This window comes from Electrona antarctica (assembly GCF_951216825.1).
Source record: "Electrona antarctica genome assembly, chromosome: 11".
NCBI lineage: Eukaryota > Metazoa > Chordata > Actinopteri > Myctophiformes > Myctophidae > Electrona > Electrona antarctica.
Genome location: NC_136792.1, coordinates 14,850,626 through 14,875,318, shown reverse-complemented (window position 1 = coordinate 14,875,318; position 24,693 = coordinate 14,850,626). Strand labels below are relative to the sequence as shown.

Sequence of the window (24,693 nt, the reverse complement as noted above, 5' to 3'; positions counted from 1 at the left end):
CAAGAAGAGAAGAGCGCTCACAGCTCAGAACAGCAATGAGATGCGAACCTGGGGTCTGGGAGGCTCAGAGCTGCAGCCATTGGCTCATGATACGAGCACACGACCAATGGGACAGAGCATTCAGTGTTGCTAAGATACCCTCCCCCTTCACCCCACACCCTTGGACGATGGGGTCTAGTCGCAGGCTCTAACTGCAGCCAGGGCATGCATGTGAGGAGCTGCTCTGACAGGCGCAGCACAGCAGTGTCACACAGAAAAAAATATATAAAAAAAATAAAAACGATTTTTCGACTCATACGTTTTTGAGTCGCGGAAGGCATGAGTCGAAAATCGAGTCGATTTTCAACTTTTTTCAACATCCCTAGTATGAATGTGTGTGTGAATGGGTGAATGTAATGCACAATCTATGTAAAGCGCCTTGGATAAAGGCGCTATATAAATGCACCATTTACCATTTACCATTTTCTTACCTTTCTTTGTAGTTGTTACGTCCCCACCAAAGAGGTCCAGGTGTTTTTTTGTGCAAAACCTCCTTATTGGCTATTTCCCCTACCATAAGCCCTAAATGGGAATTGAATGGGGCTATGGGGTGTTGTGCTAATTTGCTTATTTCCATCATCAAAATTATAATTTTTTTGTATATATATCCTCTCTTCATAATGTAAATAATATCCCAAGCGGCACACTTTACTACTTATTTCGATGGAAATAAGTGAATTAGCATAACACCCCATAGAACCATTCAATGCAATGCAATTAATTGAGGGCTTATGGTAGGGGAAATAGCCAATAAGGAGTTTTTGCACAAAACCTCTTTGGTGGGGACGTAACAACTACAAAGAAAGGTAAGAAAGCATTCTAGCATGGAATTCTCCTTTAATAAGTGTTTCTATTCAGGATAGTATGCGCAAAAATCCAAAATGGTTGATGGAAACCCAGTTGGGTAGCTAGCTACAGAGTGCTAAATAAATAAATAATCGACTTGGCCGATTTCAATGGTCGGGAAACACATTTTATCCAATCAGGAAAGAGAACTCATACAGGATACCAGATAAATAGGTGAACTTGGAAGTGAGGACACATAAGATATGAGCAGACACATTTGGAACTGTGACATTATAAATTTGAAGCTTATTATATAGGTATACTCTCTCCTGATTGGATTAAATTGGCAACCCACCTGAAAATATATTTTCTGTTTTTTAAAGAGCTGGAGAGACAGGGAGAGATGCCTGTTACGGGAGAGATGCCTGTTACTGTTCAGTAACAGGCATCTCTCCCTGTCTCTCCAGCTCTTTAAAACACTCTACGGAAATGATTACTATCACAATATAGTGCTTGAACCTTTTAACCCAAAAATATCACTTGACCCCCAGCATCCGTATTGTGGAGAAAGCTTTTGCAGAAAATAGCAGATCGACAAGCTCACAATCGACAAGCTTTTCCCACAATAACAGAAAAGACTCAACATAGAGCTCTGATGCACTCCGCTCAACCATACAAGGTTTAAGTGGTTATGAATATTTTGTCTAGAAAAAGGATGGGCTTTAACACCAGAAGCCAGGCGTAAACCGGATGATGTGAAACATGTGCTATTATATTCCCACGCTATCACATCAGAACAACAGGATTTACTTCAACTTCAAATTACTTTATTCTCTTCTCAGAACTTTGTGCTCGGTTGATAACAACCAATTTTAATCTGTATACTGTACAAGCCCTATTATATACTAATAGGGCTTGTACAGTCCCGGTCCGATCACGTGATCGGAAATCGGGGCCGATCACATCATTTTCAAATGATTGGAATCAGATCGAGAGCAACAAAACGCTTATTTCCATCGCTCAAAAATCATTCGTTTTTGTATATATCCTCTCTTCATAATGAAAATACTAGTATCCCAAGCAGTACACTTTACTACTTATTTCGATGGAAATAAGCAAATTAGTACTAAAACCCACGCCCCATTGAGGGCTTATGGTAGGGGAAATAGCCAATAATGTGTTTTTGCACAAAATAACACCTGGACCTCTTTGGTGGGGACGTAACAACTACAAATAAAGGTAAGAAAGCCTTCTAGTCCGAAATTCTCCTTTAATTACAGATTTACTTTACCTCTTTAAAAGCTATTATTTTATATTGAATAATTTCTTTACATACAAATTATATTAATATCACCTTTGAATAAAGGTAGATATTATTAATAACATAATAAGAATGCGTGCCGTCTAATCCTGGTCTCTAAACTACCTCCTGATGGAGGGGAAAGGAACTGGTCGGAATAACGTGTTCCTTCCACGCACTACGTCCGGTCCGGGGAAACTCTCCCCTGTCAGGTGAAAAGAAGCAGCTTGGACTCCTCATGCATAGAAGGAAGTATGAGGTCAGTCCGCTGCCCCCCCAGGTTGGCAGAGGAACGATTACATTAGATAATTAACACTGGGTGGAAAAATGGGTTACAAAATCGTGGCATCAAAAAAAGGAATGTGTGCGGTGCGCTCTTGTCAGCCGGCCAATCAAGCAGAAGGACACTGATGTAGGCCTCTGTCGGAAAACGGGTCAGTTACTTTAATTACCATCATGTATTTGTAGCACGTTACCTGACATGCACGCACGCACGCACGCACGCGCGCACGCACGCACGCACGCACGCACGCACGCACGCACGCACGCACGCACGCACGCACACACACACGAATGAGAGGAGGTTGGTGACCTGTAATCTCTAGGTCTGATGTTATAGACCAGTGTTTCATTAAGGGGGTGCAGGGACCCCCAGGGGACCTTGAGGGGGTTTGGGTCACCAACATCTTATTTATGTAGCATTAAAAAAAAATCAATGGGATCTTTGTGTAGTACAAAATCTACACTAATAGCTGAATATAGGAAATCAGTTTAACCGGAATTTAAACCTACATCAGCTATTTGAAAATAGACAAAGTTGTGTTTGCTATTTACTTTATACTCTATACTTTACTCTAATATACTTTATACCGTTTATGTTTGCTGCTATTCAAAAAAACATTTTTGCTTTCAAACAGCTCCTTTCCATTTGCCACCACTCTGAGAAAGGCCATTTCACATGCATCCACTCCAGTCTGGTCCCATATGGCCCACTAATCTACATAAAAATGATGTATGTGGTATGTAATCCATAACACATTCAAAACCTATATATGGTCAGTCATCTGGGTGTCCATCAAAGTCGCCGGGACTTTGTCTTGGATGGAAACCTCATATGTCCAAAACTGTTTCAAGCAGATCGACTTCGAGCTTACAGATATTCTAAACACCGTATGATCAAGTAGGACGTTAATTTACAAAAAAACACAATTAAGATATGGAGATAAGAGGTTTCTGCCTGACAGCAATGATACACTTAGTTGACCGTGGTACCCCAAGCAGGGCTCTATTCTTGATCTGTTCTTAGTTGACCGTGGTACCCCAAGCAGGGCTCTATTCTTGATCTGTTCTTAGTTGACCGTGGTACCCCAAGCAGGGCTCTATTCTTGATCTGTTCTTAGTTGACCGTGGTACCCCAAGCAGGGCTCTATTCTTGATCTGTTCTTAGTTGACCGTGGTACCCCAAGCAGGGCTCTATTCTTGATCTGTTCTTAGTTGACCGTGGTACCCCAAGCAGGGCTCTATTCTTGATCTGTTCTTAGTTGACCGTGGTACCCCAAGCAGGGCTCTATTCTTGATCTGTTCTTAGTTGACCGTGGTACCCCAAGCAGGGCTCTATTCTTGATCTGTTCTTAGTTGACCGTGGTACCCCAAGCAGGGCTCTATTCTTGATCTGTTCTTAGTTGACCGTGGTACCCCAAGCAGGGCTCTATTCTTGATCTGTTCTTAGTTGACCGTGGTACCCCAAGCAGGGCTCTATTCTTGATCTGTTCTTAGTTGACCGTGGTACCCCAAGCAGGGCTCTAGTCTTGATCTGTTCTTAGTTGACCGTGGTACCCCAAGCAGGGCTCTATTCTTGATCTGTTCTTAGTTGACCGTGGTACCCCAAGCAGGGCTCTATTCTTGATCTGTTCTTAGTTGACCGTGGTACCCCAAGCAGGGCTCTATTCTTGATCTGTTCTTAGTTGACCGTGGTACCCCAAGCAGGGCTCTATTCTTGATCTGTTCTTAGTTGACCGTGGTACCCCAAGCAGGGCTCTATTCTTGATCTGTTCTTAGTTGACCGTGGTACCCCAAGCAGGGCTCTATTCTTGATCTGCTCTTAGTTGACCGTGGTACCCCAAGCAGGGCTCTATTCTTGATCTGTTCTTAGTTGACCGTGGTACCCCAAGCAGGGCTCTATTCTTGATCTGTTCTTAGTTGACCGTGGTACCCCAAGCAGGGCTCTATTCTTGATCTGTTCTTAGTTGACCGTGGTACCCCAAGCAGGGCTCTATTCTTGATCTGTTCTTAGTTGACCGTGGTACCCCAAGCAGGGCTCTATTCTTGATCTGTTCTTAGTTGACCGTGGTACCCCAAGCAGGGCTCTATTCTTGATCTGTTCTTAGTTGACCGTGGTACCCCAAGCAGGGCTCTATTCTTGATCTGTTCTTAGTTGACCGTGGTACCCCAAGCAGGGCTCTATTCTTGATCTGTTCTTAGTTGACCGTGGTACCCCAAGCAGGGCTCTATTCTTGATCTGTTCTTAGTTGACCGTGGTACCCCAAGCAGGGCTCTATTCTTGATCTGTTCTTAGTTGACCGTGGTACCCCAAGCAGGGCTCTATTCTTGATCTGTTCTTAGTTGACCGTGGTACCCCAAGCAGGGCTCTATTCTTGATCTGTTCTTAGTTGACCGTGGTACCCCAAGCAGGGCTCTATTCTTGATCTGTTCTTAGTTGACCGTGGTACCCCAAGCAGGGCTCTATTCTTGATCTGTTCTTAGTTGACCGTGGTACCCCAAGCAGGGCTCTATTCTTGATCTGTTCTTAGTTGACCGTGGTACCCCAAGCAGGGCTCTATTCTTGATCTGTTCTTAGTTGACCGTGGTACCCCAAGCAGGGCTCTATTCTTGATCTGTTCTTAGTTGACCGTGGTACGCCAAGCAGGGCTCTATTCTTGATCTGTTCTTAGTTGACCGTGGTACCCCAAGCAGGGCTCTATTCTTGATCTGTTCTTAGTTGACCGTGGTACCCCAAGCAGGGCTCTATTCTTGATCTGTTCTTGATAAGGGCGGCTCAGGAGGTAGAGCAGGTCGTCCAATGATCCATGGGTCGGTGGTTCGTATCCCGGCTCCTCCTGTCCACATGTCGAAGTGTCCTTGGGCAAGACACTGAACCCTACATTGCCTCAGTCTAATGAGTCGGTCGGTGTGAGCTCGGCACCATTGGTGTGTGTATGTGGAAAGTGAGGACGCTGGCGTCGACTGTTCGCGGCTTCACCTCCCAATGTATGAATGAATGAAGCATTGTAAAGCGCTTTGAGCACTTGGAAAAGCGCTATAAAAATGCCATTCATTATAAAAAACAATGCTATTCATTGATCCGCTAGCAGACTGTTCGTTTCAGATTATAAGGACGCTATAGGGCTCATTTTGATCTAACATTACACATGAATGGCTGTGGAATATTTTTTTTATTGACCTTTATTGACTAGCTGCTATGGCCCTAGCAAGTGCATGTGATGTAGCCTGGGATCAATACCATTTTCTGGTTTTTGATCCAGTCGGGAGCGGTACAGTAATATTTCATGTTGGGTAACCCTCCGGCCGGAACCACCAAGCCTGAATCAGAATTCCCTCAAAAATTATTCCCCGCAATCAAGGGCATAATCATTTTAGGGCCTACCCAAAAAAAAACCTTGACACGGCATAGTTTAGCTTCTAGGAATAGTTTGTTTGTTATATCCATCTTCTATTCCAACTCGTATCGACTGGCGAGACTAACCTTGTAGTTATACTCGATCCAGCATTTAAATGGTGATTGAGGGAACCAGAACCACCGTGTTTTATTTAATTGAATGTATTTATGATTTCAGTGTCCGTGGCCTAGACCGGATCACACCATGCATGGTGGCATGCCGGAACCACCGGATCACACCATGCATGGTGGCATGCCGGAACCACCGGATCACACCATGCATGGTGGCATGCCGGATCCTCCGGATCACACCATGCATGGTGGCATGCCGGAACCACCGGATCACACCATGCATGGTGGCATGCCGGATCCTCCGGATCACACCATGCATGGTGGCATGCCGGATCCTCCGGATCACACCATGCATGGTGGCATGCCGGATCCTCCGGATCACACCATGCATGGTGGCATGCCGGAACCACCGGATCACACCATGCATGGTGGCATGCCGGATCCTCCGGATCACACCATGCATGGTGGCATGCCGGATCCACCGGATCACACCATGCATGGTGGCATGCCGGATCCTCCGGATCACACCATGCATGGTGGCATGCCGGATCCACCGGATCACACCATGCATGGTGGCATGCCGGATCCTCCGGATCACACCATGCATGGTGGCATGCCGGATCCTCCGGATCACACCATGCATGGTGGCATGCCGGATCCTCCAAGGTGGAAAGGAAAGTCTGTTGACGCGAGGTGACGAGAGGCTGTCTTATGATGTTCTGACAATCTGAATATAGAAACAAGATGCCACTTCATGCTGGCTTGGTATTTATTGTTGTGAATACAGCTTGTGACTATGACACCCCCCCCCCCCCCCCCCCCCCCCCCCACCATCTACGTAAACCTGTCTATAACACCCCTGTAAGACATCCCAAGCAGCAGCTCAATATAACTTGCAAAAGGTACACATAGACAAGTGTATTTAATGTACTGTGTATATGAATGCCTTCTGTAATCTTGTAGCCTACATTCCCCATTGCTGCTTAACCCATTTAGACATAAAGCCTATTAATAACACCTTCTCATCAATCAATCCGTTTTATTGTCACTTCCACAATACACATTAGGCAGGCATACAGGGGAGCAAAATAGCGTTCTCCTCAACTCATGGTGCTTCACATTTAAAAACAATAGACACGTAAAAAAGAGGCTAAACCTTTTAAAAAACATGAAAAAGTAGAGAGAGCAGACAACATATTGTCAAGAGAAACTGCTGATGCAATATAGATGAAGTGCTATTCTTATCTCTCAGGAACGTTGTCTCTCAAGTCTCTGCGGAACATGTCCCACCAGCATATCACTGCTTGTACCTGCATGTATGAAGTTCATGTTTACATATAGCTGAACTAAATGTTTATTTACATGACATAGTTAATGATCATTTACAGAAATATCTACCTCTACATTACACAGTTTGTACAATTGTCCAGCACACGCACACACAGTCAATATGAACTCCTCTGTGTGAACTCCTCCGTGCGTGCGTCTCTGTCTGTCTGTCTGTCTGTCTGTCTGTCGTCCTCGATTTCTCAGCTGTTCACCATTCCAACAAGTCCCAGGATCAATATTCCTGAAAGAGCCTCCCTATGCTATACATCCCTACTTACATGAATATCAATCTAGTGGAGCTCATCAAATGAGGGTGCTTGACCCTCATTTAGTTTGAAATAATTGAATCTCGGTTCTGAATGACGCTACGAGCTAGGGAGATTTCAATAGTATGTACCTCTGGGTTTGAGCTGCAGATTGGCGTGACTTTCATCACCTCAGAAAGAAGTGCCTTTGCAATGTTTAGAATGGCCAAATCAGCCTTATTATATTCCCACCATGTCAGACTGTAGCGGAAATCCTTCTGAATTCTGGAGTACAGTCAAAATCATTATCACAATGTCACACACCTCATCTCTATTCTCGACATAATCATGCGATTAACACCTCATCCACAGTCTCAGACAAGAGTAAACTGTGTGATGTTTTTAATGAGCTCGCTCCAGTGCTGCAGGCCATCTCTGTGAGAGCTCACTGCACACAATGCCATGTGACACACTGCTGTATAGTTCTCCTACATTCTCATGGTAACACTTCACTTGAGGGGGCACATTCAGGGGGCAAACGATTATGACAATTATACCAAATAATTGAGACTATCTCTCACATAACTGCGATCAGGCGGTTATGTAATGGTTGTGACAGGCCTGTGTGCACATACTTGTATGAGTGTGTGGCCAATAGAAGCTCTTGGAGGTAGCATCTTGAACAGTGCTACAGTAGTATTGTCAGTGTCATGGAGGTAGCATCTTGAACAGTGCTACAGTAGTATTGTCAGCGTCTTGGAGGTAGCATCTTGAACAGTGCTACAGTAGTATTGTCAGCGTCTTGGAGGTAGAATCTTAAACTGTGCTACAGTAGTATTGTCAGTGTCATGGAGGCAGCATCTTGAACAGTGCTACAGTAGTATTGTCAGTGTCATGGAGGTACAATCTTAAACTGTGCTACAGTATTGTCAGTGTCATGACAGTATGCCATTACTGTGTCCTCTGATCACGCACTTTGACTATTGATTGGGAAAACACACCACCAATACACGCACACGCATGCACAATTGCACACACGCGCGCGCGCGTGCGACACACGTACACAAAGGGACAGTCCCTAGCTGGCTCCATTTCAGGACAGGAATCACATCGCAGTACCCTGGGAATCAATGTCCACCACCGACTAGGTGTGTGTGTGTGTGTGTGTGTGTGTGTGTGTGTGTGTGTGTGTGTGCGTGTGTGCTGAATTGCGTCCGTGCATGGTGCATGCGTGTTCAGGTGTGTGTGTGAGAGTGTGCGTCTCTTCAAGATAATCATCATTCAGTCAGTCAGACACTTCCATCCATCATACACTCTCTCACGCACGCACGCACGCACGCACGCACGCACGCACGCACGCACGCACGCACGCACGCACGCACACACACACACACACACACACACTAAAAGCTACTTGATAATATATTTATATAACAGCTGTATTGTTATTAATACTTAACAACAGATGACTAAAATATTGAAGTCTTCCTGGGACGTTGGGACGTCTGATAAAGAGCACACAGTGCTCTCTAGTGGCCATTTATCTGAACTGCTTTTAAACTCAAATATGCCAGCTTGGTGCCTGGGCCTGTTATGTAGCACTGATGATGTGTACAACCTAATACACGCACGCACGCACGCGCGCGCGCTCTCATTAATAAAAAAACATATAGGTAGCGCCAGGTCTAAATGGGTTAAGTAAAAGTATCTATACTGCAATGTAGGTATAGTAAGTAAAGTTAAAGTCCAGAATTCAAGCCATAGCAACTTTTTGTGCAAAACTAATGCTTGGAATGGATTCAGCATCATGAAAACCCCCTACTTTGACATGTTGCATGCTACTTAAAGCATAGGGAAATTTAGAAAATATTGCCTTATAATAGGATGTCAATGGTGGCCATACTGTACAGGCCATTTTCAACACTTTCCCCTCAGACAATTCCAGGCAACTATTTTTCTGTTATTCAGGATATATTGAAGATGCAATATCAGCTGAGTTTGGTTTTTTTGCAATTAGTTTGAGGTTGATCCTGTATTTTCCATAGATTTCCTGTACTATAATTCTGTGCCTATGCAGCAGACCGGCAAAGCATCTGTGTCATTTTTTATTTTAGCTATCGCAACATTTCAGAAAACTCTTAGGATTTAGAACAGTGGTTTAGGGTTAGGGTTAGGTATCTACACGCTCACAGTGTGTCACTTTGTGCTGCGCTGCGAGCTTGTGCATCTGCTTTTACGATTTAACCCTAACACAAATCTTTTCTTCTGGGGGTCCCTGGCACTAAGCATTTTCAGATGAGGGTTCCATGGCCAAAATATAATTTTGGGGTCCTAAAAAAACAAAAATACATTGCATGGATGCACCTGGGACGTATCCTCAGTGATGTATCCTAAGGTCATCAGGGTTTCGGGTCTCTCGAACATCATACCCCTCACTCAGGTGACCCAGCCGGGGGTGATCAAGTCCCGACTTACGTCCCATTAGGGAAAGACCAGGGCCACACAATCCGATGCTCCGGAACTACTCTGCCGGAACTGGGAGTGAGAGGAACTGGCGTGTGGAAGGACTAGGCTATGTGGGTTGACTCCTGTCCGGGTCCCTATACGTCTCACCAGGTCCATTCCTGCTCTCACCAGGTCCAGGACCTGTGTGTTGCACCAGTCTCCCAGCACCAGGCACGTCATTCAGGAGTGGTGGATTCTCGAGCCGCAATGGTTCGGCATGGTGGTGCTGCAGGCTCCGCTTGCGGCTTGAATGGCCCTCCTAAATTAGCACTAAAAAGTTAGAGAACTACTGCATTTGTAGAATGGGCCTCAGCCCTCAGGCCTTAATGGGCAAAAGCAGTACATGACACTCTAGGCTGGTTTTATCATTTGTTTTCAAGTTCATTCATGATTCAACGATGCACTTCTCTCTGATTGGGTGACGCCTGGTCAAAGTTCACCAAAGTTGAACTCCATCCATGCTTCAGACACATTGAACGTGACACACGTCATCCATACAGCCATCAGCGACTCCCACAATATAAAACCATGCAAGTACAATACAGTATGTGTCTAATCCAGGGGTCTTCAGCGTTTTACAGGCCAATGATCCCTTAGCTGAGAGAGATGAAGCAGGGACCCCCATTACATACTGTATACAATTATAATAATACATAGTACTATAGCTGTCCTACAGCAGGATGTTTTAAGTTAATGTGGACTTAACTCAACTACTTGTTCCTACAGCCTGTAGATTCTCTTCTCACCACTAGATGTCAGTATGAGAATCTACTATATGTGTGTGGTGACTGGTCATGATGGAAACACACTGTAGGACTACAGGACAACAAGCTGTGGCATGAATGACCAGCTGCTTCAATGATTGATTGATTGATTGATTTATGTTTTACAGTGTGGTTATGCAGGGTTATGCTGGCACAGAGGTTTGTGTTGTGTTACACAACACTTCAGTAAAGACTAGAGTAAAGAGTTGTTGTGTTTTATTGATGAGGTTCCATTAGCAAACCCACCCCCCTCCCCTTTCTCTCTCTCTCTCTCTTGTTCACTCTGTCCCATGCTCATGCTCTTTCACCCATGCTCTTTCAGGTGAACAGAGAGCTGGTGGCCGTGTGTCATACTTCCCCAAACAGGCTGATGCTGATCGGAGACAAGACACACGACACAGTCCCAGACACACAGTACTCTAGTCTAGAGGCATAGTGGTAAAGTGCCTAGTCTAGAGGCATAGTGGTACGACACAGTCCCAGACACACAGTACTCTAGTCTAGCGGCATAGTGGTACGACACAGTCCCAGACACACAGTACTCTAGTCTAGCGGCATAGTGGTACGACACAGTCCCAGACACACAGTACTCTAGTCTAGAGGCATAGTGGTACGACACAGTCCCAGACACACAGTACTCTAGTCTAGAGGCATAGTGGTACGACACAGTCCCAGACACACAGTACTCTAGTCTAGAGGCATAGTGGTACGACACAGTCCCAGACACACAGTACTCTAGTCTAGAGGCATAGTGGTACGACACAGTCACAGACACACAGTACTCTAGTCTAGAGGCATAGTGGTACGATACAGTCCCAGACACACAGTACTCTAGTCTAGAGGCATAGTGGTACGACACAGTCCCAGACACACAGTACTCTAGTCTAGAGGCATAGTGGTAAAGTGCCTAGTCTAGAGGCATAGTGGTAAAGTGCCTAGTCTAGAGGCATAGTGGTAAAGTGCCTAGTCTAGAGGCATAGTGGTAAAGTGCCTAGTCTAGAGGCATAGTGGTAAAGTGCCTAGTCTAGAGGCATAGTGGTAAAGTGCCTAGTCTAGAGGCATAGTGATAAAGTGCCTAGTCTAGAGGCATAGTGGTAAAGTGCCTAGTCTAGAGGCATAGTGGTAAAGTGCCTAGTCTAGAGGCATAGTGGTAAAGTGCCTAGTCTAGAGGCATAGTGGTAAAGTGCCTAGTCTAGAGGCATAGTGGTAAAGTGCCTGCCCACCACCGCGGAGGTTGTGGGTTAGAATCCACTGTGGTGCATCCGGCTTCGCCGAGCGTCAACACGAACACAACTGGCTCGTGTTTGGGGGAGGGAAGATGGGCCGGGCAGGGGAGGGTGATATCACTGCATGTATTCCTACAGGCTGGGGAAAACTTGGCACCTGGCAGCAGCTAGGGAGAGTTGGACGGGAGGAGTAGGACGAATGCTCTACGGCCTCCCGGTTGGGGCTCCTCACAGGCAGGTGAGTCAGTAGGAGACAACAGCAGTGACAACACACACACACACATGTGTGTGTGTGTGTGTGTGTGGAGGAATCAAATGGAATACGTAAATGAATAAATACAATTTCATGACTGAAAATGATGTGTAGCCTATATACTATTATGGGATTTGCAAAACAGTATGAACGGAGCCCCCCCACCCTATAACGATGTTTCCTAAACAACCAAAACAATATATTTACATACATTTATATTTTACTAATATTGTTTCTGCTATTCTACATACTGTAAACCAGGTGAAGAAATCACAGATTGAGGTTTTATCCTTTGCTTTTATGGGATTGTTGCGTGTGGCCATGACATCACTCGCGCACACACACACTCAAGTCATTCAATCATTGTCTGTGCCTAATCTTTGTCTCTCCTCCCCACTCAGACTGACACACCCAGGCTGGCACACCTGCAGCAGATTCCCCAATTATCCTCTGCTGCAGCCCTCTGCTATAAAAGCCATGCCAGCTCAGTGTCAAGGCAGACACAGACCCAGCAACAGCTCAGTCCCAATCCACGTCAATACTTTTCAGTTAAACTTAATTTGGTTTAGTTTGGCCTGGGGATGGCCGGCAGTTAGAGTTTTCGTTGTTATTAGTTAATTGGTTTAAGTTAGGGGAGGTGGGAAACGGCTTTGACGTCCCTATAGGGGGTGGCCTGGGCCCCCCCCTCATTCTCCTGTTTTGGCCGGCATCTCCAGGTCTCCTTTGTTCTCCTGATTTGGTAAAGTACCTGACAGTAATATGTATTTTGTTTGATATTTTGTTTGTTGGTTTAATGCTTCTGTGGGGAAGTGGTTAATAAAAACCATTAACTTGTCCACTTTGTGATGTCTGTCCTTATGTTGAGGTCTCCACTTTGAGCCACTTGTTATTTTACATACTTTGTTTGGAGACCGCAACAGGATATCCAATTCCATTAGGGACAATGGGCCTCATGTGCCAACCGTTCTTAAGAAGTTCTTAAAAGGACATTTGTTCTTAGACCCACTTAGGAAGTTTTTAAGAAGGTTTTGGGATCCCTCAATGTTTTCTTGTGATTTGTTCATAGGTAAGAACAGAATCTACGCACACTGTGGAGCACTCTTAGGGTGCCTTTTCTGTTCTTAAGTGCAATCTGAAAGTTTGACCACTTCCAATGCTCTAATCTTAAAAAGAAAATCCTATAATGACTTATAATAGAGATGCCAGTTTTAAAGTGGTTAAAATAAATATCTCTAGGGGTTATCATTTGTCTCTCTATATTGGAAAATGGAAGCACTGATAAAACTGACCGTTTGAGAACCACTATACTTTCTAGTTACTGCAACACCTCCACCTCCAAGGAAAGAACTCTCACTATTGGAACCATTTACTTCAAATCAGATCTAATCTGATCAGACTAATAGACATGAAATGTGCAACGACAGCCCTGCTAATATGGCCCCATTACAGCCAGCTAGGGGCTGGAGGAGGTACGTGACTGCCACTGATAGTAATTACAACTAATGAACACAACTGCTCTTTCTGAGTCTAGTATTCCCAGTGCACTCCTCCACTCCTTGTGACGTAAATGGACTGCATTTATATAGTGCCTTTCCAGTCTTTCGGAGCCTTCAATGCGCTTTACAGAGAACCTCACATTCACTGAATCACACACCGATGGAAACCTTGTTCATTGTCTTTCTCAAGGACACGTAGCCAGGAGGAGCTGGGGATTGAACATGGAACATTCCAAAACGGCCGTTCTACCTCTTGAGTGACTGTCTTTATGCTTAAACGCTATTTCTTTGTATAGCAGCAATAATATAGTAATTATTATATAGCAGTAACAATGATTAAGCATTACACTTGTTTACAACAGGGTCCACCATTTTCAATTCATCCTAACATTTAGAGACGTACAAATATACACTTCTATAAAAACAGGATATCATCATATAAAAGGGCAAAAAAACAAGTACAGTATGAGGAAAAAAGAGTGTGGGGGGGGGGGACTCCGACATTTTTTTGCAGCAGTCCGTAGGTGCTCTTTGAGAGCGGTTTTGAAGGAGTCATGGGATTGTGTCTTAATGGCTGTTGGTAAGGCGTTCCATATTTTAGTGGCATAGGAGTGAAATTTGTTTGTGCCGAATCTGGTGGACTACCAGCCAATGTGCCCAGACAGCCACGCCAGACGCCCGGGCCATAATATGTATTTTGAGATATTGTGTAAACTAATTCTTTAACTGGGTGCCATATTATGGAACAGTTTTTCTTGTGTTGACTTTCAGTTCTGGTATCGAGGGAAGCAGTCGCTCTAAAACAGAGGAAGTAATAGATAGTTTTGGTTGTTACTACGAGTAGTTGATCCAGAAGTAGAACTGTGGGCCTGGGCCACGGCTCAGTGGTCCAGGCACCTTGGCTGGTAATCCAGTCTGGCAGTGTGCCGCAGGCTCGACTCCCGGTCCCGACGGCCTTTACTGCATGTCTTCCCCCCCCATCTCTCTCCACATTTCCTGTCAGCCTACTGTCTGTCCCTCCATAAAAAATATAAAATAATGGCTGATCACTTGTTTTGTTGAATCATTTTTGAGGGGCACTAGCCCCTCCTATATTCAGTTATTAGTGTAGATTTGTCTTTAACAAACACTAAATTCCCATTGACAATGAATGGAGAATTTATGTCTGAGCAAATCGTTACGTCATGATGATGTACAATGATAAGAGCGCCCCTCACTGTAAATAGATTTTTCAATGTAATGAGTCCCGGGATGCAGGGATGGTCTTTTAGATGAGTCCCAGGGACATTTTATGAGTCCCACTTCAACCACGTTAGTCATATTTTTGCAATTTTTTACAAATTGCAGCATTTAACTCCCATTTCATTTTATATGGTTATAATGTGGTTATATTATTCATGTAGAAAACAGAAGAAGAAATTAATATAATAATATAACTAAAGCTAGCAAAATAAACTAGTTTTGGGATGCAAAATGCACCCTATTTTAATCTCTGCTTCACACAGGTGTGATTGTTTTGTTTATTAAATCACCAGTTTTCCAGCATGGACCTTTTAACATAGAAGAAATAATAAGGATTACTCTGGAGAGGAGGGACACGGTGGTTATACTACCACCACTACTACTACTGATACTACTGATACTGCTACTACTACGATTAATACAACTATTAGTAGTAGCGGCCGTTGGTCTCAAGAGACAATAGCACAAGCGCACCCGTCGGGGATACCCGATGGGTACCTGCGTTTGATGGGTGAAAACGGGTTCACCAAAACAACGTCACATTATGTAACTCTGTGAATGTGTATAAACAACATGGTATGGATATAGGACTGGCATACTCGCCGTAACGGAACAACTCCAACGATTACTACAACTATTAGTAACTATTAGTAGCACTAAAACTACCACTGCTATTCCAACAGCAGAAGCAGTGATGCAGTGCAGACGTCAATGTCTCAGCTATTAGTGATCTGCAGCTAGTCTAGTCTGATGTCATTCCGTGGCATTTTAAGTTGAAGATAGCCATTCATCTTCACCAAGCTCATCCTGTGAGTCCTGTCATGTAGTTTTTGGGGAAAGTGTCTCATCTGCCTCCCTAGTATTTGTGTCACATTGCTGTCAAAAGCACATAATAATAGCTTATAGGACATAACGCCCTCTTTTCTGAGTAAGACTGGTTTCAGCGCTACTTGGCATGATCCTCTACCATACTGTAAGTGTCATAAACATGTGACTCTGCATGTATGTATTAGGGGCAGAATAATTTTCATAAAGCTGCAATATTCATTGGCTCATAAAATAAATCCCAGGAGTAGATTGCTTTTAACAGTTTTTCATATTCAAAATGGTGGGAGATCTAACGATGACGGGTCAAAGGTCGATCCCATACCACATTTGTTCATCGTGAGGAGACGTATGTGTATTGAAATTATATTGCTGGCGGTAAAGCGGTTCATGAGCTATGCCTCTTCAAAGTTTGCAAATGGTTGTGGGCTTCACTCAGCTGATTGCTGCCCAAGTGGTCAGACTTGAACAAAAACTGAGTGATAGTCTATCTTGTATGAGAATTGTGAAACAGTGCAGTGTCCAAGACACCCCCTGACTTTAGGTTTGCCCCTGGAAAACACTGACCCCAGCTGACAGACAAACTGATGCCATGACACTGCATGCACAAGAACAACCAACCAAGAACATCTGCATGCAATGTCTGCAGGCTTTGTGCCCCATATAAAGGTAGACGCCTCCTTCGGCTCTGAGGTGCGTGTACTCAAGAGAGGGCAAGCATCCTTGGTTGGTGCATGCTCCACTAGTCTTGCGTAGCCAGACAACTATTGCAAGAGGCAAGTCTGGCAATGCGATACTAGTGCGTCACAGAAGCTTCCGCGTGTGTCATTGTGATTGGCCAGTAGTCACTTGAGTGGCAGCGATACGCCCGGGGACCCCCCGCCGCGCCCCCCCCCGGCCCTATGGTGCCTTCCGCACTTACGCCCTCACATCGATACACGTTGCTCCAATGAATTGCAGCGACCTATGAGGCATCTATTTATTTATTTGCCCGGATTTTCCTTCGGTTTCTTTTTCTGCCAAAAATAGCAGTTCAGGCTTAAAGGTGTAGTGAAATGAAAAATACGTTTTTCACACTTTTAGACCATATCCGTGGTCATCATATGGTCATACCTAACAATGGATGCCAAAAAAGTGGGAAAATTCTCATTTTTGTGTGTTTTTATATCAAACGTCCATAAAAATATATTTTGTATTACTTCCTGAAAACGAAAACGTGCTGCGTGATGACGTGTCGAGGCCAACATCGATAAAAGCCAATAAAAATGAAGCTCACCAGTTTAATTCCCCATATCTCCGCATCCGTCCAGCACAGGCTGCACAGCTGCTACTGATTACAGAAATCTTCCGTTTGTATTCCCATTCAAGATAACATCCAGAGAGTGTATTACTCGGTTTCAACTTAATCATCCCGCTAAAAATGTATCTGAAAACATTATAGGGTAGAAATGAGCCACATTAAGAGTAAACTGGTAAAGCTGGCCGACTATCAGATTTGTAAACAAACATCCACAGATTCCACACGCTGTCCTGCGTAGCATAGCTACCCGTCCCTAGCTACCGTCCCATCCCCTGAAGGGATGCGACGCTCTGATTGGTTCAGAAACTTCATAGCGGTGTTTCAACTTGAGACTTCAAAATAAAATGTCCTATTTCCGTTTCACTACGCCTTTAACCGTGCCGTATGCCAAACGGTGAAGACGTGAAGCCCACGACCACTGGCCAAAGGGTGGCGCAATAGAAAATGCAAACTTTGAACAGGCATAGCTCATGAACCGTTTGACCGAAATAAAACTTCGATACGCATACGGTATGCGTCTGCCTTTTGACCTCTGACCTTTAGATCTCCCACCATTTTGAATTATATGAAAAAATTATATACACACAAACTTTGGACCAATATCTAGAAACCCAGTATAAGAGAAGTTTGTATGTGAAAAAATAAAGCTTTTATGAGCTAATGAAACTTGCAGTTTTATGAAAAGTCTTCTTCTGCCACATGAGTCACATGTTTATGAAACGTTACAGTATGGTAAGGGATCATGCCATCATGCGCTGAAACCACACCTAAAACCACTGTTTTAGGTGTGGCTTGGACGCGTTGGCTTGGCTACAACAGAAATGTTCATGCACAGGGGTGAGGGGCTGTCAATGTCACTCCGAGGTGACTGGTGAGACCGTAGAAAGTCTGGTGAGACGAGGTTACTGCCAATGTAGGTTATCTTTTGTTGTTTTTCTTGTTTTGTTTCAGAAGCTAGACTTGGCAAGATCTCAATAATTGACTGGGACTGTGCCCAAGTAGCCCAATGGACGCTACGCTTCTGACAAAGATGCAGAGTAACATGTTTATGTAACTTTTCAGTATGGTAGAGGGTCATGCCAAATAGTATATACTATGTCTTATTCCAATTGGCCATCAGAACTTTGAACTTTGAACAGGCATAATTTATGCCTCGTTTCGTCAAAAGCCATGGAGCCATTTCACATGTGCCTTGTCTCATGCGGAACACATCTGTCACTTTGACCAGTAAGCTCCGCCATCAGATTTCTTTTAATCCTGATTTTCTGCCGGGATTTTTGAGCAATATGTGTGAAATGTTCTACACACAATCTATGGACCCTTATCTGAAATCCTAGTTGAAGAGAAGTTTGTATGTGAAACAAACGGTCACGCCTCCATATATGGTCCGCCTCATGACATCGCGCCTCGTGACACGTCACGCCAACATATATGGCCGTCTCCATATATGAAGATCACAACACTGACCTCAAAACCTGACTGGAGCCGGCCAGCAACTCTACATCTGACCTCAAACCTCAAACCCTTAGATCTCCATATATGGAGCTGACCTGTTCTGACATTCCATATGTTGATCCTCCCTGACTGATACCTGTCCATTCAAACTCTAGATGCCCGCCCCAAAGTTATTTGTGCAGCTGGCAGCCGGTGAAAATTAAGGTCCAGCTCTACCTGGGCCCTCATCAAACCCTGTTAAATGACATTAAAGAAAAACAGAATTCCACGTTCTTGGCATAGATTCGGTTAATCGCATTAATCACACACGTTAATCGTCAACTAAGGTTTCACGCTGGTGACCTATAGCCTGCCTACCAAACCGTGTAGTCAGCTCTCATAATGAGAAAGCTCTGTTCAGAGGAAAAGCACTGACGTTGACAGTAACGCCGATTTACTGTGGAGTTGGAGAGTCACCATAGATCAATGCTTTATAAACTCACTCTGGGTCAGGAGGGACAGCTTCTTAAAGTACAGTAAGTACAGTAGCCTTAGAAATCAGTGGTTTCAGAGCCATGTCGCCATGCTGGTGTACTTGTACTAGCATCATCTCCAGTACATTATGCTAGTACAGGCATGTAAAGATATATCGTACAACAATATATCGATATATATCAATAAACTGTTCAATCGATTCAATTAAAACATGTATCGCGATCCAAACAGCAGAGGGCGCAATCGGGTTAAACTCCCTCTCTTGTTCAGCGTCCTACAGTACATCACGTGTTGACGTGTAATGGCGGGGCAGGAAGAAGGCGGGGTGTTGATGCAGACTGCAGTGCACAGACAGAGACGCACAGACAAACAGTATCGTAAAAGAAAGATATTTCGGTCGAACAAATTGTGAAAAATCGTATCGTGAACCTATTATTGTGATTCGAATCATATCGTGAGTTGAGTGAATCGTTATTCGTTCGTTACTACTCCCTTACTCTTATTCTGAGTACTTTCACTTGAGTACAGTCTTTGGCTAGTGTACAAACCTCCTGTCTTTGATACCCGACTTGGCTGAGGATTGACCCCCTGACCTCTCAGTCTGAGAGCAGAGCACTGCAACCACAAGGCCACTTAGCTGGCAGGACAGTGTCTGTAGAGCTTAATCAAATCACTATGAGCTCATGTTCACCACGCAACAGATACAGTAGCACCAAAGTAAGCATTTCTGACGAAAGAAAAGGCCAAACTCTGGAATTACATCTTGCTGCTGAGCAATATTCCTAAAAAACTGCTTAGTAGATTGCATTATCTGTTGCGTGGCAACGTTGGCCCGTTGAACATTGTATTAGGAAGCAGAAATATGAAGCTGTGACTGTTATGTAACTACCGATTACTTTCTTAGCGATTGGAACTTTTTTGATGAATAGAATAACGAGTGATTTTTTTTCGTACATTATTAATGCTGTATACTTGATCATATTACAGCGTCGCGCAAAAGCATAAAAAGTAGCAGATCCATAAACTCGGAAGACGGCGCGAAGTGACGCGTTGTGAGCTTTTTGATCTGCTACTTTTGCTATTTTTGAATCCTGAAAAGTAACAGTTTTGGACCGACAAAGACGAGAACGTATATAACAAATATATACAGTAATATATATATATATATATATATATATATATATATATATAATTATTTTTTAAATTCTTTATTTACCCAGGGAAGTAGCTGAGCACATGTGCTAATTTTCGGCAACACCCTGCACATAGAAACACACAGACAGACACACAGACACACACACATTAAAACCTGGGAGCTGACCAGTACAACCACAGTCTTATACTGTTGGCCACTAAGCAGCTCCAGGGGGAGCAGTTTGGGGGTTCAGTGACTTGCTCAAGGGCACTTCAGCGGTGTGTGTATATATATATATATATATATATATATATATATATATATATATATATATATATATATATATATATATATATATAGTGACCACTTAACCGTAACTAACCACTTAACCATGTCGAGTAAATACACATACATTATATCTTTAATTTATTATAAGATATAAGATATTAATTTATCAATTAGTTCAATTTACTGTTGCGCCACTATACTCTACAGGACTTAGAGTGGAAAACAGAAACCTTCCTCGTACTGTACAGTATATCTTGTGTCACAACTTTATGTTGTTTCTTTCAGGAAATGGTACGCAACATTTAGCAAAATCTCTTCCTTATTGGCCTGGAATTGTGTTTGTTGCCAGGCAATGGCCTTGATGAAATCTAATCCCAGCGTTCAAACCGAATCACAGAGAGGCTTGGCGAGGCTCTGCAGGTGATTCACTGAGATGGATGCCTTGATATAATAATCATCACATGATGCTTCTAGAATCTAGAATGTTTGCTGTGTACGGTAGCTGACCAGAAGAGAAGGGCCCACCCACACGAGTCGACCAACCACAGGATGAATCTCACAGTAGTGGAAACTGGAAACCTAAATACAGTACATCACTGTCAACAACTTGGAGATGGGGGGGGTTTGATGGTTCAAATCCCGTATTGAACCGGAGAAAGTTAATCAGAACTCTCTGACCGCTCTCTCTCTCTCTCTCAGCTGTCCTGTCTGTCTCTAATATTCTGTCTCTCTCTCTCAGCTGTCCTGTCTGTCTCTAATATTCTGTCTCTCTCTCTCAGCTGTCCTGTCTGTCTCTTCTATACTATATTACCTCTCAGCTGTTCTACATGCCGGTCTGTCCTACACGGTCTCCCTCTCAGCTGTCCTACTGTCTGTCTCTTGCACACTCTCAGCTGTCCTATACTGTCTGTCTCTTGCACACTCTCAGCTGTCCTACTGTCTGTCTCTAGCACACTCTCAGCTGTCCTATACTGTCTGTCTCTTGCACACTCAGCTGTCCTACTGTCTGTCTCTCACACATTGTCTCCCTCTCAGCTGTCCTACTGTCTGTCTCTCACACATTGTCTCCCTCTCAGCTGTCCTGGCTGTCTCTCACACATTGTCTCCCTCTCAGCTGTCCTACTGTCTGTCTCTCACGCATTGTCTCCCTCTCAGCTGTCCTACTGGCTGTCTCTCACACATTGTCTCCCTCTCAGCTGTCCTACTGGCTGTCTCTCACACATTGTCTCCTTCTCAGCTGTCCTACTGTCTGTCTCTCCTACACTGTCTCCCTCTAAGGCTTAGAGGGAGACAGTGTAGGAGAGACAGACAGTAGGACAGTTTAGAGTCTAAGCTGTCCTTCTGTCTCTCCCACATTGTCTCCCTTTCAGTCCTACTGTCTGTCTCTCCCACATTGTCTCCCTTTCAGTCCTACTTTCTGTCTCTCACACATCGTCTCCCTTTCAGTAACCTCAAGTCACCAGGCTTTCCACCTCGGAGGAAAGCCTGGTCTGTGTTCCAAAATCGCTGTGTGAACCGGTCTGGAGCGGATGGTAATTTACGCCATGTTGTAGTCACTGATTTGTAGTCATCAGGCAGGAAACCACAAGGCAGAATAAGACAATTCCGCTGTCTCTCCCACACTGTCTCCCTCTCAGCTGTCCTACTGTCTGTCTCTCCCACACTGTCTCCCTCTCAGCTGTCCTACTGTCTGTCTCTCCTACACTGTCTCCCTCTCAGCTGTCCTACTGTCTGTCTCTTGCACACTGTCTCCCTCTCAGATGTCCTACTGTCTGTCTCTCCCACACCGTCTGTCTCTCAGCTGTCCTGTCCGTCTCTCCTGTGCTGATATCTAACTTGGTTTTGTATAGGTCTTAGATTGTTGGTACAAATAAAAAAAAATACGACTTCAGTGATTTGTAACCTAAATCCTATCACTACTGTGATGAGGGAAAGAGAAGATCTAACTTCCGTGTTACATTGTCCAAAGGCTCTGGATAAACTCAATTAGCCTGCATAAAACACATGTGGAAGTTTGACATTAGGTTTGAGGCTTTCACATGATTCAAAAGAATAGGATTCAAGTCCTTATAATATCTCTTTGGATATATTTGAGATAAGCTCTGTAGCGCTACGCCATGGTGCATCTGTCCTGAGTCCTCTATAGTCCTGAAGGCCAAAGGGGCCTCATCATGATTCATTAAGTGCAGCCACAGCAGCAGACCAAGGAAAAAAAAGGAGTTTAGCAGGGGAAAAAAGATGCTAACTCAATTAGAAATGTGATACTCTGCCACCTGTTTGACTGACTCCTGGCTCTGTAATCTGTACACCAGCACTTCTCAAACGTTTACATTTCAACGACCCCCAATGAGGAACCAAAGGAACCAAATACGGACCATCCATTTAATTTGCACCCTCTCAGATGTATAGACCTGTAAGGGTGCACTGGAACCCACCAAGGAACCATAAAGGTCCCTGGACCCCACTTTGAGAACGACAACCACCTTGCAACTCTAGCACTACAGTATTTCTTCACCTCTACATCAAAACTCTCTCTAAACCAACCTCTAACTTGAACCTAAATCACGAAACCTTTATCTCAAACCTCTATCCAGGGGTGACATAATTTGACTTAAAGGACATACAATTCAAGAGTTGTGGGAATGTACGAGCTAAGTTCCATGGCAATCAAATGCTGCGTTCATGATGTGTGGCATTTTGTGCAAAACGGGCCACTCCAAACTTTGCAATCGTAGCCAATCAGAATGGACTCTGACAAATCTGACAGATGTGTCTTCATCCCGTGACTATAGAGATAACGCGTGCCCGATTTGTGTGAAGTTAAAGTTTGGACAAAAATGTGAAAACTTTGGGGCAGAGGTTCTTCCATGACCTCCTGTACATGCAAAGTTTCTCATCGATCAGTCCAACAGCGCACGCACGCACGCACGCACGCACGCACGCACGCACGCACGCACGCACGCACGCACGCACGCACGCACGCACGCACGCACGCACGCACGCACGCACGCACGCACGCACGCACGCACACACGCACACACACACAAGCTGACTAACGTGACTGACTGGCGAAAACATCGACTGGCGGAGACATGATTGTAATTATTTGATCTACTCCAAACACACATTGAGGAGCCTCTAAACAAACAAGGAAGAGCCTAAAGCAATTTCACTTCCAACCATAGGGGGTGCCACAAATCTATAAATATCATTTTTTTGCAGAAACATGACCCCCCCCAATAGTGAAGATATAGCAGATCTACAAACTTGTAGTTGCTATTTTCTTAAGCATAAAATAGGGTTTAAGTGGTTAATAACAGACAAAAACACAAAACAACAACAATGACAATTACGCCCCAAGATGCCAGAAAGACCAACAACCATTGTCATAAAATATCAACTATGCAATAGGCTACTATAACTCCCCCATACAATTGTGTTGATGACATGTATTTGTGTACAGTACAATTTATGCATAGCCCTCAGGCTGCTTCTCACTGGATCTCCCTGTGACCGTGGTTTCAGGTGAAAGACATTTTTCATCCTTGAGGCTTATTAAAACTGACCTTAGATCAACCATGTCAAACAGGACAGGTTGTCTGCCCTTTGTGTTCCCTCCATTGAGCATGACAAAAGAAAGCCAGTGGCTATGGAGAGTGTGATAACACAATTTGGTGAGGCCAAAGCACGCAAGGTCACATTTTAGTAGCCTATGTCTCCAAGGCGGGCACACAAATCACCTAAGACAAAAAAGGACTAAAAGCAACAAAACAAAGGATTCAAACAAAAACACAACAGTGTTGTGTTTTGTTTTTCTCAAAACACGTTCAGCGCCATTCAAGAGAGAGGATGGGAGAGCAAGGAAAAAAGTACCCATGCAGTAAAATATATTTGACAATAGATTTCGTTTTTCATGCTTTTCATTTTTAACCTCTACCAGTATTATGTTCTCCCTTATTAAAATACAAGACAGTCAATTCAAGAGAGAGAGGGAGACAGAAACATTAGATATACACAGTATATTGTACATTACAGTATAGGAGCATAGGACCACAATGGAAACAATACCCCAGGACTATTTTGTGTTATCCTTTTAAAAGTCCGACTGTACCTGCTGTTTACAATGCTGACTAATAAAGTATTCAATCAATACAAAATAAAAAACTACAACCAATTTAGTCAATTCTTTTCAATAATAATAATAATAATGACTCTATACTCAACTTTTACTTTACACAGTGGTGCTGAGAGATAATTAAGCTTGTTTTTGCCTGACAGCAAAC

General features: G+C 44.0%; 1 protein-coding gene across 2 annotated transcripts in view; it reads right to left on the bottom strand.

The window, feature by feature from the left end:
* Positions 1-24,693, bottom strand: part of LOC306932378 (fibroblast growth factor 12-like) — a gene marked incomplete at its 5' end in the record, with an annotated part of 85,743 nt that overhangs the window by 28,635 nt on the left and 32,415 nt on the right. The window lies entirely within an intron of this gene.